Raw genomic sequence first — 15,271 nt, 5'->3', positions numbered from 1 at the left:
AGTGTAAATAATTTATTTTATTTTTTATATATATTTTATAAATATTTTATTTATAACTTCTGCTTCCATAAAGTCCTCGTAGACACACCGTCTCAGGACTTGCAACTTCAACGTGGAGTCATATGTCGCCATGTTACCTAATCCAACGGTAACTTTAACATCCTAATTATTTATAAGATATAATGTCAAACAAATGTAACTAATTATTTGTTAACGGGTTTTTACCCATATATTTAGTGGCTACATTCATGTACTCCTAGACACCGATGATGGAATGATGGATTCCGAAAACGTTTTGTCTAACACAGCCCGTTTGGGTTTTTAAATATATACCTTTTACAAAGGATTTTAATTAATATTTTATTTATTATTTTTACTAATTTAATGACTTACTTGTTTCTTCAATAATAGAAATTTGCAGATTAAGACAATAAATACTATTATTTAAATAAATTTAATTTCACATAAAGGCTTTTACTAATAATATATTAGGTACTATTACAAAAAAAAATTATATTTATAAATATTACATTAGTTTCTGATCATACCCAAAAATCGACTACTACCTCGTCATGTTAATGCTGTCTTCCTGAATTTTACTTCCTGTCACCTCAGCCAGTTGGTCTGTGTCGATTTAACTGTCAAGAACCACGTGTTCAAGTTGAGCAAAGAAACATGTTTCTCTTTAAGTATTAACATTTACAACCATTGTCATCGCCGTAGGGTCTCATTATAGTTTAAATTTAAATATGTAAACTAATATATTGATGTCTCCACAGCAATTTTAGTGTCAGCTACAAGTACCAAAAGAAGGCACTGACGATGATCTGAGCTAGATCGAAAACGTTATGTATCTACAAATTTTGGATGACACGTTTAACAAGTTTTAATTAAATGTTTTTTATACCAATATACAAATTTTGAAGTTTTTTACTTCTGTATAAGTTTTTTAACTATGGTATACAGCGAACTACTGGGATTTTCCCATTAATTTTTTTTGTAAGGATTAGTATTAATTCTAGTAATTCTAATTCTAGTAATTCTAAATAATTATATATTAGTTGCGGATAATATGATGCATAAGCGTAGAAAAACGTGTTTTACATAGGTGAACTATTGTATTTAAATTGAAAAAAATACGTTAAATTATCTACCGAAATTATAAAGTTAAATTTTGTGTAGATATCTTTTTAATTTTGACGGTCACGCCGAAGGTTTCGATTTAATAAATTTGAGATTTCTCGGGTTATTTTCAGTTATTTTCAACTTTATTTTTATTCTGTTATGTTTAGTCCAGTCAAGTGAAACAGTCCAGTGCTGAAAACAAAAAGGACAAGCTGGATTTTGCTATGAATGTCAATTTTGGGCCTACAAAATAAAATTGGTTCCTCCAATTCATCTGAGATATTTGCGTAGTCCTCATCTGTGGAGAGGTCTAAACTAGACTCGTCCTTTGAAGTTTCGTTTTGGTATTGTGATTTGCTTCGTTCTTTTTTTCTTCACTGGCTTTACAAATTTTTCTAATGGTTCATTGCTTCTGTTTTTTCAATTTCTTTTGCCTTTTTAAAAATTGTTCTTTAATCTAAATTTTTTCGAGCGTATCAGTCGCTATCATGCACTTTTCTTTTTTTCTTCGTCTTTTTGTTGTCTGGTCACTTACTTTCTTGGAATATCCTCAAAATATTTCTGGAGAAACAAAATTCGCTAATTTGTGTTCGCTAAGACCGCTTGTTAATGGGATCTCCGATACATATGTGTTAGACTTAGTTTCTTTTATTTGTAATGGGACTTCTGGAATTTCAACCGTCGCAATAGTTTCAATTAGATGTGCATTCTCGGGATTATGAAGCATATCCGTATTCTTCTGATTATTTTCGTCATTGGTAATTTTAAGATGAACAAAGTTATCAGTCACCCTGCTGCTTAAATAATCATCTTCAGTAAAAACATAGCAGCCAAATGGCATAATACCAGTCTTTTTAAATGCATTTGTAATTGTAACTAGAGTCATTACTTTTTCATGGACTTGTCCAACACATGCAGCAACTTCATAAATGATAAAGGATTTGTCAGGATTATGAAGCATCTAACTGTCTACAGCCCCATTTTGAAATGGTCCAAAAATACCTACATCTAACGGTTGTAATTTGTTTATGGGTTTGAGGGGTTTGTTTTTGAAGATCCACGTCACTTAATAAAATGCTTCATAACATCCTCAAATATGTCCGAATTCATCCAGTCTACAGTTTTACAAGCTAAACCTAATGTCCTCCTTGGTGGAGTGTTAACCATCCTACTGTAAAAATGAACCTGACGGAAAACCATTGCTGGAGGAAGCCCATTTCCCGTTGCACTGACAATCATACAGGTAGTGACCAGTACGGCCTTCTCTCCAGAAGTTATTTTGCTTGCTTGCTTTGAACCTCTTTCTGCTAAAATTTGAATTTGATGTTTTTGTTGTGTTATGGTCGCCGTTTCATTGAGATTAAAAACTATTGTCTCATCAGCGAAACGTTCATTCCTTTGGTAACAAGCATGTAGCTTATTAAAAAATATTCGTACATTTGCCTCATTAAACCCAATCGCTCGCGGCAAACTGCATCCCTCGAGCGTCCTTAACGATAGTCGAGGGTTTCGCCTTCTAAAACCTCTTATCAATTTTTTAGGCTAGTTGTCTGCATTCTAAAACGGGAAGTCCATAAAATATTTTAGCACAAACAATTATATAATTCGCTAACATATATTCCTGCTCTTTGTCGAAAATTTGTCGTATATCATATCTTGGCTGCATACAGATTGGTTCTTGAGTATTTTTTTGTTTTTGTACGTATCGATGTAATGTTTGATGTGGAATACCTTTTATATTGCCTACTTCTCTCAGTGGTTGTCCAGCAATTACCATAGCAACCGCCTTTCGCATAACCGATGGTTCATGCTTTTTCAGCTTACGTTTTTCTACGACTTTACTCATTTTCTTAATCTTAAATGAAAAAATTTACTCTATTGGCTTTCTATGCCAAGTGCAAAATGTATATATTTGTATATTTACAATATACATGTCCCACTGGAGGACGTGACACTTTTTCCTAGTGTTGGAAACTGTACACTATCAGTTGGAAAAATTGTACTTTCTTAATTTTTAACATTATATATACAATTTTTGCAAAAATCTAGCCTTTAATAAACATTTTTACTCACGTAGCTACGATACAGTCCTAACTATTTAAATAAACAATGCGCAGCAACCAAAAATTGGAAAAAAATACTCACGTTTTCATGCACTGCATTGCCAGCTATTACCTATTTTAGGGGAATTACATTACTTGTCTCACTGTGGGACCTGTCCCACTGATGGACACTTTCCCCTATTTGGAAATGCATTTAATTTTATTATTTGAACATTATTTTACAGTCAGCATGGGTCCAAGTTGCACAAGAACGGCACCGCCACCAAATGTCATTATCATGTTCAAACTGTTCGCAAATGGTACAGATTTCATCACATTCTTTTCTTTTCTCAACAAGAGTTTTCCCTTTATTTGTAGCTTTTCTGGTAACCTTTTGTAATTTTTCTGTATTTTCTCTTGTTTTGATTTTTAATTTCGAGCTCAGCTTTTAATGGAGTAGATTTTAATATTTGCAAATGTTGTCTTTTTCGCTGTGAAGTTCCAAGTTGAAAGACTGGAACTGGACACAAATCTTGAAATAACGTGTTTTCCGTTTTTTTCCTAATTTTGAGGGTTTTATCATCATTGTCACTTAAGCTGTAATAAATAGAGACAATCCTTACCACACATTCCTTTAGCTGTGTTAAAAGTATGTGGAATTTTATTTTTCTCTGCATAACTGAACACTAACGTGCGTATACTTTGAGAAGTCAATCCATAAAATAATTAGGAAAGTGTTAATACCGTATGAACAATTTCTGTTTCCTGAACTTCGGAAAAAACAGGCTTCCAGTGACTCGAAATTCTCGGAAATAATTCTTATCTGTTCTTTGTATATCCTTAATGAGTTGTTAAGGAGTCATTAATAATGACTTTATAATTACGGTTTTAAGGTAACCACCAATACTAAATTAAAACTTTGGCAACTTTTAGAAAACTTCATAAGTATCAATTAAAGATGGTATTATTTATAACCTTCTGTTAACATTTTAAGCCCACGTGCGGTAGAAAATTTTGAAAGAAACAATCACAAGTATTAGTATTTTTACACCGTCAGTACTGAACATTAAGTTGCTAATTTGGCTAAAAAGTTTGGTACCGATAAAACAATCTGTATAGAATCAAACTCCATTTAATATTTAAGTGAGTAATAATTTTGTAATTAGTGCGGTTTCAAATATAAATCAATGTTTTCAAATTGTTTAATATTGCAACGCCACTGCATGGCTCCTATGGTAGATAGTCTATTGTCTGCGCGATAAACCATTTTGTAGCAGTGCTCACCACTGGATTTGAAATACTCTCTTAACTCCTGAGATTTTTTTTCAACAAATTTCTGACTATTTTTTTATTGTTTTATATCTCGTGGACTAATACTTAAATAGTTCTTGAAATCTCTATCGAAGAGTTTGACTATCTCCGAGTGTACCTACTTCATCTGAAACAGAAGCTTTTCCATCTTTATTGGACAGTATTGCAGTTATGGTTTTACGTCAATATTATGGGAAGATGGGGGAATATCGACTACTTAGGAGAAAACTGTTACAGACTGGTCGCTATAGCTTTAACGAATTTGAAACTTATGATATGGACATTTAGTTCATTCAGTTAACAAATGAGTACTTCAAAAATATTATAAAATAATTACAAGGAATTTTAAAAAATACATATTTTTGAAACTCAAAAAATTCAGGTAACATCGATTAATCGGTTAATATCGACAATGAAGATTCGTAATATCGATCAAGGAGGGGTTCAATGGTTAAGTTTACTTGGGTTTAAGTATAAAATACATATTTCTTTAGTTACATTTACAGTTTGAGCAAATATTAAGAGTAGCAGTATCCTCTTCCGTGCAGTCTGAATAAGCCCAGAGACCACAGACACGACATTTCCACCATAATTCATTTGATCCAGACTCCAAACATACTGCACATATGAAATCGTAGGCTTCCACGGCCAGAGTCAGAATTATAGTTTATTCGTCTTCCGGGTTTGGACCGTGTCATTTGTGAGTGACCCAAAAGTGGGTTCATCTCGACGTTTCGCTACAATTGTATGTAGCTTCTTCAGGAGAACAAAAAAGAAAAAGAAAAACAAGAGACAGGAAGATGGGTAGTTAGCAACGGTAACTCAGTTACTCAACGCAACCAGAGGCGAATACTAACTACCAAGATGGGCATTTGGTCACAGTAACTCAACTACTCAACGCAGCCAGAGGTGAAAACCAAATGCCAGGACAGGGATTCACGTCCAACAGCTCAGAACACTAACGCGTCGAGAGGCAGGGAGTGAATCCGACGATTACTCCGCTACCGCTCTATTTATAGTCGCGGTGACCTGTCGTGTCGGGACGTATCGGCACACTCCGTGGCGCGAACGTCATGATTGGCCAGCGCGCGCTTCTTGATTATTGATTTTCTCATATTTTTTTTATTTTATATACTTTTCACATTCTTGGTATTAAGCTGTCTTGAATGGAGAAAAAAACGTGATATCTAGAGGCTGGAGACGGTAAGACGTGTGCGGTGGCAGTGAAAGGAGATTTATTTCCGGTGTCGCGACAAAAATTGTAGGAAGCCAGACTTGAATGCGTTATGTGGTTATCTAGTCCTAAAAGAACTGGATGGTCTTTAGACATCTATTTCCGGTGTCGCGACAAAAATTGTAGGAAGCCAGACTTGAATGCGTTGTGTGGATATCTAGTACTAAAAGAAATGGATGGTCTTTAGAAGCATTAACATGCCGCTGAAAATGTTTCAACCATTCCAAGAAAAACTGTTCCGTTATCCACCCTGATTTGGAACATCTGTATATTGCACCAATAGGACCGTATTTGTCCAAACTTTCTTTCATCCGATTTCTTCTATAAATAAACATAGGTGCAATATATTGACCTAAGGCACTGAACGCGCATACTAGCGTCGTGGTTTGTCCTCGTTCACCACTGGTAATTGCACCAACTTGTTTCTGGCCTTTGGCAGCAACAATTTTGCAGGGAATATGAACATTATGATACCCGTCTCATTAACATTAAAATTTTGATGATATTCAAATTTTTTAACGATCACATAGAATTGCCAAGTTTTTGTAAAATATCTTTAGTTCTTCACGATTAAAAGCAGTAATTTTACTCAAACTTGTTGCTTCTGGTTTTCACAAACTGAGTTCTGGATGACGGTGCATAAATGAATAAAACCAGTCTTTTCCACACATTTTCGTCGCCATTTTAAATGAATGTTAAATTTTGTTTTGCTCTGTATATTCAAAAACCATTTGACGTATGGTACGGGACGTAATGCCAAAAACGCCTTCGACAGTTCTAAAATTCCAGATACATATTCGGATTCCTCTTCCTCGGTAAAGACAGCTTTTCTTCCTAGTGTAATTCTTTTGGCCTCGAAACGACCTCTTAATCGGTATTGCAATGTTCCATAAGGAATGTTGTATAACTTGGATGCTCCTCTTATCGAAAGTATTTTTGTCAGCTATATCGCTGAAGGTTCTTTCCATCGCCTCTTCGCCCCATGAGGAACATGTTGTTTTTCTGTGATATGTTCTTGGCATCTGAAATAAATAACATCAACTGAGACCAATCACAATTTGGGTAATATCGATCACGTTGAGGTAAAATCGACCACTATGGTCGATTTTATCCGAAAGTGTGCTCATTGTTGACATGAACTTTTTTAGAAAACACTTAACCTGAAATTATATGATTTTGTGATATCTGTATTCTAGAAATATGTTTTCATGCACTGTGAATACTAAAATGCTGACATCAGCTAATAAAGGAGCCTTTACCTTACTCTACTCTACTAACTGCCAGATTTAAAATGTTATTTATGTCCCTGCGGTGTTAATTACTGCCATAATGTGTAAGGAATTTGTAATTTTGGTTGATATTAACTGCAAATACTTTCTCCTAAGTTATTCAGTAATTAAGAAGCAATTAGAGTAATTCTTGTACAGAATATGTTTAAAAGCTTGATACATCCAGGGCCTTAATTAGTCTTCATTTGTTCTTCGGAGCGCGTAAATATATTCGAGTTATGATTATTTGTACCATCTTGGATGTACTGTTACTGTTTTGTTATTGTTATTATTTGTTGGTGGCTGTTGTTGTGATTTGCTGTTGGCAAAAATTGTTATTTTCTGTCGTTGGCTATTGTTATATTTGACGAGAATTTGACGGAGGAAATTATTCAATGGAAACGTGGAAAAGCTCTGAAACTTTCAGGGAAGCAGATACTAATAAATATTATTAATTATCATCTTAATCAGGATACCAACGATACTGTATCAAGTGTAATTAGGAAAGTGTCAGAAATGAGTGGTGTTTGTGAAAAGACTCTGTTTCGCATACGACAGGAATATTCATCACCAGGATTACAATCTCCAAGAGCACCCCCAAGAAGCGAGAGGTTATTAATTCTCGTGACAACAAGTACGATGAAGGTGTCAGGGGCCAAATTCGTAGAATAGTTCATCAATTTTTTCGTGACAACATACCACCAACAATAAATACCATATTAGCTGTTGTAAATGTCGAAGAAACTTTGCCCAACTTTTCACGGGCCACGCTACATCGCTTGCTGAGTGATATGGATTTTGTGTTTATAAAACGTGGCAGAAATTCAATTTTGATTGAAAAACCAGAAATCATCTCGTAGCGTCATCGTTATTTACGCGCAATTCGTAAATACCGTGCAGAAGGATACAACATAGTGTATTTGGATGAATCATGGGTAAATATCGGGCACAGTGTGAAAAAAGAATGAGTTGATAAAACAATTACATCTCATCGCGATGCTTTTGTTCGTGGTCTGACAACAGAATTAAAAGCTCCAACAGCTCGTGGTGCACGGTTCGTTTTATTGCACGCAGGATCTACCAGTGGATTTGTTGATGGAGCGGAGCTCACGTTTTTGGCAAAGAAAAATACTCAGAACTACCACGACGAAATGGATGGACCGACCTTCGAATATTGGTTCGAAATAACTTAATGCTAAATTTGCCAGAAAAAACTGTTGTGGTAATGGACAATGCCCCCTATCACAGCAGAAAGTCAGAACAAATTCCCAACAGTTCAACACTAAAAAAATATTCAAGAATAGCTTCTGTGACACTATCACTGTGAACTCAATCCCATCGAAATGGTTTGGAGTAAAGTGAAACGGTATATAGCTGGACGCAACGCGAATTTTAAAAAAGCTGAAATGCGAAATTTAATTTACAGCAGTGTACCAGGTCATTACGCCAGAGAACTGGAAAAACTACGTAAACCACGTAATAGCAACAGAAAAAAATGTGTGAAATTGACAATTTGTTGGATGATAACGAACCAATTATTATAAATATAAATAACGGAGATAGTGATCACAGTAACGATAATAATGATAATGATGATAGTGAAGCAGAAACTAAATGTGACAGCGATTGACAGAAAAAGGAACTAAATATAATGGTGTACAATTACGATTACTTACACACGAAATTAAATACAATGACTTCTTATATTTTCAACTTATTTATTAGTTTTATTTTCGGATATTTCTACGTTTTGTTACTGCCAACATATACAGTGCGGTTGTATCGCTAGCACATACTGTAGAATTAAAAACAAACTGCTTGTGTGACATAAATAAAATGCATTTCTTAATTTCTATTTTATTTTAATTTAACCCAAGTATGTTGTAGCAAATATTATTTATGTTTGAGAACCACTGAGAGAAGGATGACTTCCTGGCAGGGTCGTTAGTGGGCATTAGTACTTAAGCTACCCTCAACACAAAAGATGGATTAGGCTAAGTAGTAAGAAATGACGTTTATTTTAATACAAGTTTGCAAAGAAGTACCTATGGCATCGATGTTGTGCATTTACCCTGTATAGACTAGTCACATTAAGACAATCTATAGATGCCTATGGCGTATGAAAAACGTCTAAGTGGTCAGTGCACCACCTGTTGTTGATGCGTTCAATATATGCATATTATGCGCATTCGTTTTGCTCTGCAACGTCAATTAGATGAAATTTGAGAGTGATCGATATTACCCTGCGGTCGATATTCCTCCACCTTCCCCTATTTGTTCGATTTCTAAAATTATTTCATTCGGTAGTTTATCATTTTTTTTATGGACACACACCCAGTGATCAACCCTGCCCCTAGAAACATGTGTATACCAATGTAAGAATGGGATCCACATGTCCGAAGATCAAACAGGTCACACCTCGCTAGTCGAAGTGGTACCTATCTGACCCCCAGGCTGGTTCTCCCTATATCGAGCTATCTGTTGTTTTGGTCTTCTGTGTACCGTCCTTATGTTTTCATTGTAGTTAGTCAGCTCTCTTAACATTCTGCTTGGGTGGTTTCTTAGTCCGTTGAAAATTTCATATGCTCTCTCGTCTAGCGTGCGTAGGATTCTTGTTTGTCTTAAGTCTCTATATACGTATCTCAAGGGTACGTACCTTGGTATCTTAAGGGCATCTCTGACTATTTGATTCTGAGTGGTCTGTATCTTTTTCCTGTTTGTTTTACAGGTGTGTCCCCACGCTGCGGATGTATATGTTAGGACTGGCAGGATAATACTATTCGCAACCCTGATTTTGGTTTTAAATCGTAGTTTACTTTTCCTTCCAATAAGTGTTGAGAGCTGACTTTTCAACGCTTTGGCTTTGCGTATTTGCTGATTGATGTGCTCAGTGAACGTTAGCTTATTGTCTAGATGCACCCCTAGGTATATAGCCTGGTTGGTCCAGTCTACTGGGGTGTTTTCGATTGTAATTTCGCGATTTGGTACACTTCTTCTGTGACTAAACATTACAGCCTGTGTTTTGTCTGGATTTAGGGCTATTTTCCATTTTATGCACCATCTTTGAAATCTGTTTAGTGCTCTTTGCAGATGATTAGCTGTATGATCCGGGTTTCTCCAGCTAACAGCTATTGCTGTGTCGTCAGCGTAAAGACTCAACAGAGAGCCTGGCTCTTTTGGCGTGTCGGCCGTATAGATGGTGTACAGGTAAGGAGACAGCACCGCTCCCTGAGGCACACTCGCCTCCAGGGTCCCGACTTCGGATAGGGTTGCCCCTATTCGAACTCTGAACCTTCTGTTGGCATGTTGGCAAGATATGACGCAAGAAGGCATGTCATCGCCTCACTGTAACCAAATTCATTCATTTTATAGATGAGTCTATGGTGCCAGACTCTGTCGAAGGCTTTGCTGACATCCAGAAAAGCTGTAGCTGTGTACATTTTTTCATTAAATCCTTTGGTGATAAATTCTGTAAGTCATAGTACCTGTAATTCACAGGAGTGTTCGCTTCTGAATCCGAATTGAGCCTCTGGTATGGTTCCTAGCATTTGTGATTCTTCATTGAGTCTTCTTAGTATGACTCTTTCCGCTATCTTGCTTATAGATGATAATAAGCTGATAGGTCTGTAATTTTGCGGAAATGTGCCGTTTTTACCAGGTTTTGCAATCATTATTACGTGTGCCTTTTCCACCTATCTGGGAAATATCGTAGTTTTAGCATGCTGTTTATTATGTTAGTGATATAAACAATAGCTTTTGTTGGTAGATTTTTCAGCGCCCTTTTTGTGATGTTGTCGGGTCCTGGGGCTTTTTTGGCATTTGTCATTTTTATAAGTTCCTTTATTTCTTCGGGAGATGTATGTGTAATACCTATTCTGCCCTTTTTCCTTCTAAGTCTTCTCGCTGCTCTTTCTACCTCTTCTTCAAAGTCTATGTCATCGTCGGGGTGTTCGTTGTTTCTACACGCCCTTTCTAATTCGTCCTTCATGACTTCGGCTTTGTCGATTTCCGTATGGACAATCCCGTTTACTCCGTGTAGGGGAGGTATGGGTTTCTTGTCCTTTCGGAGGATTTTAGATAACTTCCAGAAGGCGGATTTGTTAGGATTTAGCTCATCGATATAGGAGTCCCAGCTTTCATTTCTATGATTTTGAAGTTGTTTTTTCACTTCCCTGTCTAGCTCATTTGCAATCCTTTTGTCTTCTACCGTTCTTGTGCGGTAGGCTCTTCTTCTTTTCCGGTTTTTCTCTTTGATTAGGTTTTGAAGTTCTATACTTATATCCCTAAATCTTCCTTTTTGTCTTGTGATTGTTTCGGTTTTGGAGCTGGCATCGATAGCATTGTTTATTGCTTGTTCTAGTTTTATTACACTATCTTCTAGTTCTGTAATATTATTAATTGTTGGGATGTTACCGATGTTCTCGCTCACAATTCTTCTGAAGTTTGGCCAACTTGTCTTCTTTCTGTTGTGGGGCTGCAAATAGTTCAATTCTAATGCACCCAGGGTCAGGACGATTAGGTTATGTGTCGAATCGCCTTTATCTAGAGAGTGTATCTCGTATTGTTGACCCACGTTGTGTAGGATTGCAATGTCAAGATATGTAGGGAGTTCTCCGTGGAAACATGTCGGTTCTGTTGGTCCGATGACATGTGTGTTCGGTCTGTTCTCGAGATGGTTGCAGAGATATCTTCCGTTTCGGTTGGTCGTCCTGTCAAACCAATTGGGAGATCTAGCATTTAGGTCCAATAATTATAGTTGGCTCTTCTGAGTTCAGTATTAGGCTCAAATCTTCGTTAAAAATTGGATCATGTGGTCTGACGTAAGCTGACACTATTTTTAGTGTTTCGTTGTTGGCCTTAAGTCGAATAATTGTGGCTTCGATTGTCACCAGTCCGTCTGGTGTTGGGATGTGCTCGTGTTCGAGTCCCTTTTTGACTAATATAGCTGTTCCTCCTGATAATGCTCTATGATCCGTTCTATAGATATCGTAGCCTGGAAATTTTGTTTTTTTCCTTTCCACTAGATTGGTTTCTTGAAGGGCTACAATATCGAGCTCTAATCTGTTTATTATTTTATCCAGAAGGTTGATCTTTTTGAATATTCCGCCAGAATTCCATGACCCAATGCGTAGATCTTCGTTTTGGTTTGCTAACATTTTCGGACGGCTTCTCCAAATGCAGTCATCATTTTTGTTGCTTTGTCCATCATGGACATCATTTCCATCATTTTGTTATTATACTCTGTATGGAAGTTTGCGATGAGGGTAGCTGCGTCCTGTACCGACACTTCTTGTGGTTGTGCTGGAGCTTCTGTGGTGGTTTCAGCGGATTTTTTCGCTGCCTGTGCGTAGCTGACTCCTTTGTTGATTGGAGCGCTGTTTATGGGTCTTCCTACCGGTCTTGTTGGGGCAGGCGTTTTCTTTTTGGGGGCCTTAGAGCATCCTCTATAATTTGCTGTGTGCGCTTCACCACAGTTTGCACATTTGGGGTCGGTTCCCGGCTTTTCTCACAGTCGTTACTGAGGTGGTTTTCTCCGCATTTTACACATCTGGATCCGCAATGGCAAGCCTTTGAGCTGTGATAGAACCCTTGACAGTTATAACACTGTAGGGTGTCTTTTGTGATTTTGAATTCATCCTCCACATAGATGCGCATGTAGCATATATCAGATATTTTTTTAATTTTTGCAACGTCTTCCTCTTTGAGGGTGACGATGAAATGTGGCAGTACTTTTTTATCAGCTTTTTTGGAGATCATATTGATCACCCTTGTTGCTTCTATTCCTTTATTGTATAGTTCGTCTTTAATTGCTACTGTGCTAGTAGTAGGAGATAGCCCTTTTATAATGACTCTTTTTAGTTTATCGCTATCTATGGGATATGCGATGAATTCTAATTTTGGAGTGTGTTCTTCTAGGATGTGTACCATTCCTAGGTAATCTTTTCTAGTTTTTGTGTTAATAACAATAGATCTGCCTGATCGTGCAAACTTATTGACTGATATTATGCCTTGGTTGGCTGCTCTCTGCAGGATTTTTTGGTGTTGTCCTACAGGATTATCGCCGGTGGTTTCGGCTCTTTTACTATTGGCTCTTTTACTGTAGGCTCCTCGCTTGTTTGCGGTGAGTCTTTTGCTACGTCGTTTTCTTTTTCAACTTGGCTATTTTTGCTCAAGTTATTTTGGGCAGTTTTCTTTTTCTGGCTTCTTTCATGAGCCTCTTTCGCAGCCTTGTTAAATTCGTTTTCTTTCCGCTGATTTATTATCTGCGTCTGCTTTTCGGCGACGCCTATTTTTGTTTTCACACTACTGTCTGATTTCTCAGTAGTGGTGCCTGTCTTTTTTCCATTTTTGTTTTGGACTTGTGTCCAACCTGCAGGTTCTTTGGTTGTTATGATTCTTTCCGGCTCTTTAGGCTTGCCTTTGCTACCGGATGGCTTTGCGAGGGGAGGTGAACTGATTCCTAGTTCAACTAGCTTTACAACGTCGTTATCGAGGGAGGCTTTCCACGGGTCGATCTCCATTATTGACTCTTCTTTCTCCTTGGCTGCTGTTAATGCCATTATATGTTGTACAAGTTTTTGTATCTCCTTGTCCTTTTCCTTATTTTCGTTTCTCGGCTCAGTCATCTGAGCGAGAAGGTCTTGGATTTGTTTATTCGCCTTTTCCTCGCGGATACGGCTTTCTTCTTTTAGAGATTTGATCTGTTTCGTCAGTACATTGACCGACCTTAAAAGCTCATTGGCTTTTTCCCTTTCCGCCATTTCTCTGGCCTTTTTCTTTACTTCTTCGTCTTCCGGAGAGTCTTCTTTGGGCCTTAGCCTTTTCATTTTCTTGCCGATTTCGGGCTCGGCTTCATTTTTGGAGACGTTGTCCACGACGGGCGGTGTCTCTACCACAGTTGGGGGTTGGGCTTCGCGCGATTCTGCGGCTGGGCTCGGCTCTTCGTCGATGGCGTCCATCGTATTAACATCGTCATCGGTGTCGATTTCGCTTTTTTCTTCCTCCGACTCAGGCAGATAGGAGTCATCGTCAGAAGATATCACGATTTCTATGTCATCGATCGCGGGATTAGTCGATTTAATAAATTTATTATATAGCTCAATCGAGCTGGCATCAGAGGGGTTTGATGATTTGGCTAAATCATTCTCTTCTTCTTCTTGTGTTGTCACCTGCGTGACAACACTTTCTGGGGGGGAAATATCACTCATATTGCCGTAAGGCAGTGAACAAATAGTTCATAAGATATAAGAAAATTTTACTTAGACGACTCTGTTTTTTTTCCACCGACTGACCGCTGTCAGTACGGCTTACTGGGTGCCGTCCCAGGTACCTCGCGGTAGTTCACTCCCTGTATTCACAGTGAGGGATCCTCTTCCTGTTTCTCACACCTCATGAGCAGGGGCCGTTTCTGTCCGACCTTGTCAAATGTCAAGGCCTTATAGTGTCATCCCTGACGACACACTGAGGTGATCCCGAATTCTTCGCAAACGCGAAGCTATTATAGCCTCCGCGAGGAGCCTATAAAAACAGATCCTCGACGGTTTAACTAGTAACAACCTCGCATCCGCTTTTCACTAATATGTAGGACAAGTGCCTATGCCACACTCGGTGTCTTACCCACCGGGAGCTGAAAAGCTCCGTTGACAATAGGTCAGTCGCCCCCACCTAAGCATGCTTCTCTCTTGAGCACGTCCGTACTGTTCGACTGCTCGAGTCGAACTTTTTTGTTCTATGGATTTTTTCTTGAATGTTTCTGTTATTTTCTTGACCTTCTTGTATACGCCAAATGAGTTTAATTTGTAATATTTCAAACTATATGCATTTTTCTTTGAGTTCTTGTTCTTTTTCTCCTGGGATTTTTGTTCTAATTTGGTTGTTGGTGTACTATTATTATGTATGTTTATTTCATACTAATCAGTCATATTAATTAGACTAATCAGGCGTTCTACATTTTCTGTTACTATTTCTTCTTTGTAGTTTTCATGACAATTTTATCTTTTTTTAAGCTCCCGGGCCGTTTTTTACATTGAATAAAGTATTACTAACCATATCCTTCACTTGATTTTTATCTCTGGATCATTGATTTTTCTTCTGATATATATATATATATATATATATATATATATATATATATATATATATATATATATATATATACATATATATATATATATATATATATATATATATATATATATATATATATTCTGCTCGTATTCACTTTGCCTCTGATATTCATCTGCAGTGGTTTTTGATGGGCCAGGGTATGGAGACGCTCTTGTCTCTCAGCG

The sequence above is a fragment of the Diabrotica undecimpunctata genome, chromosome 1 (genome assembly GCF_040954645.1).
Source record: "Diabrotica undecimpunctata isolate CICGRU chromosome 1, icDiaUnde3, whole genome shotgun sequence".
In the NCBI taxonomy this organism is placed as follows: domain Eukaryota; kingdom Metazoa; phylum Arthropoda; class Insecta; order Coleoptera; family Chrysomelidae; genus Diabrotica; species Diabrotica undecimpunctata.
This window is presented reverse-complemented; position numbering follows the sequence as displayed.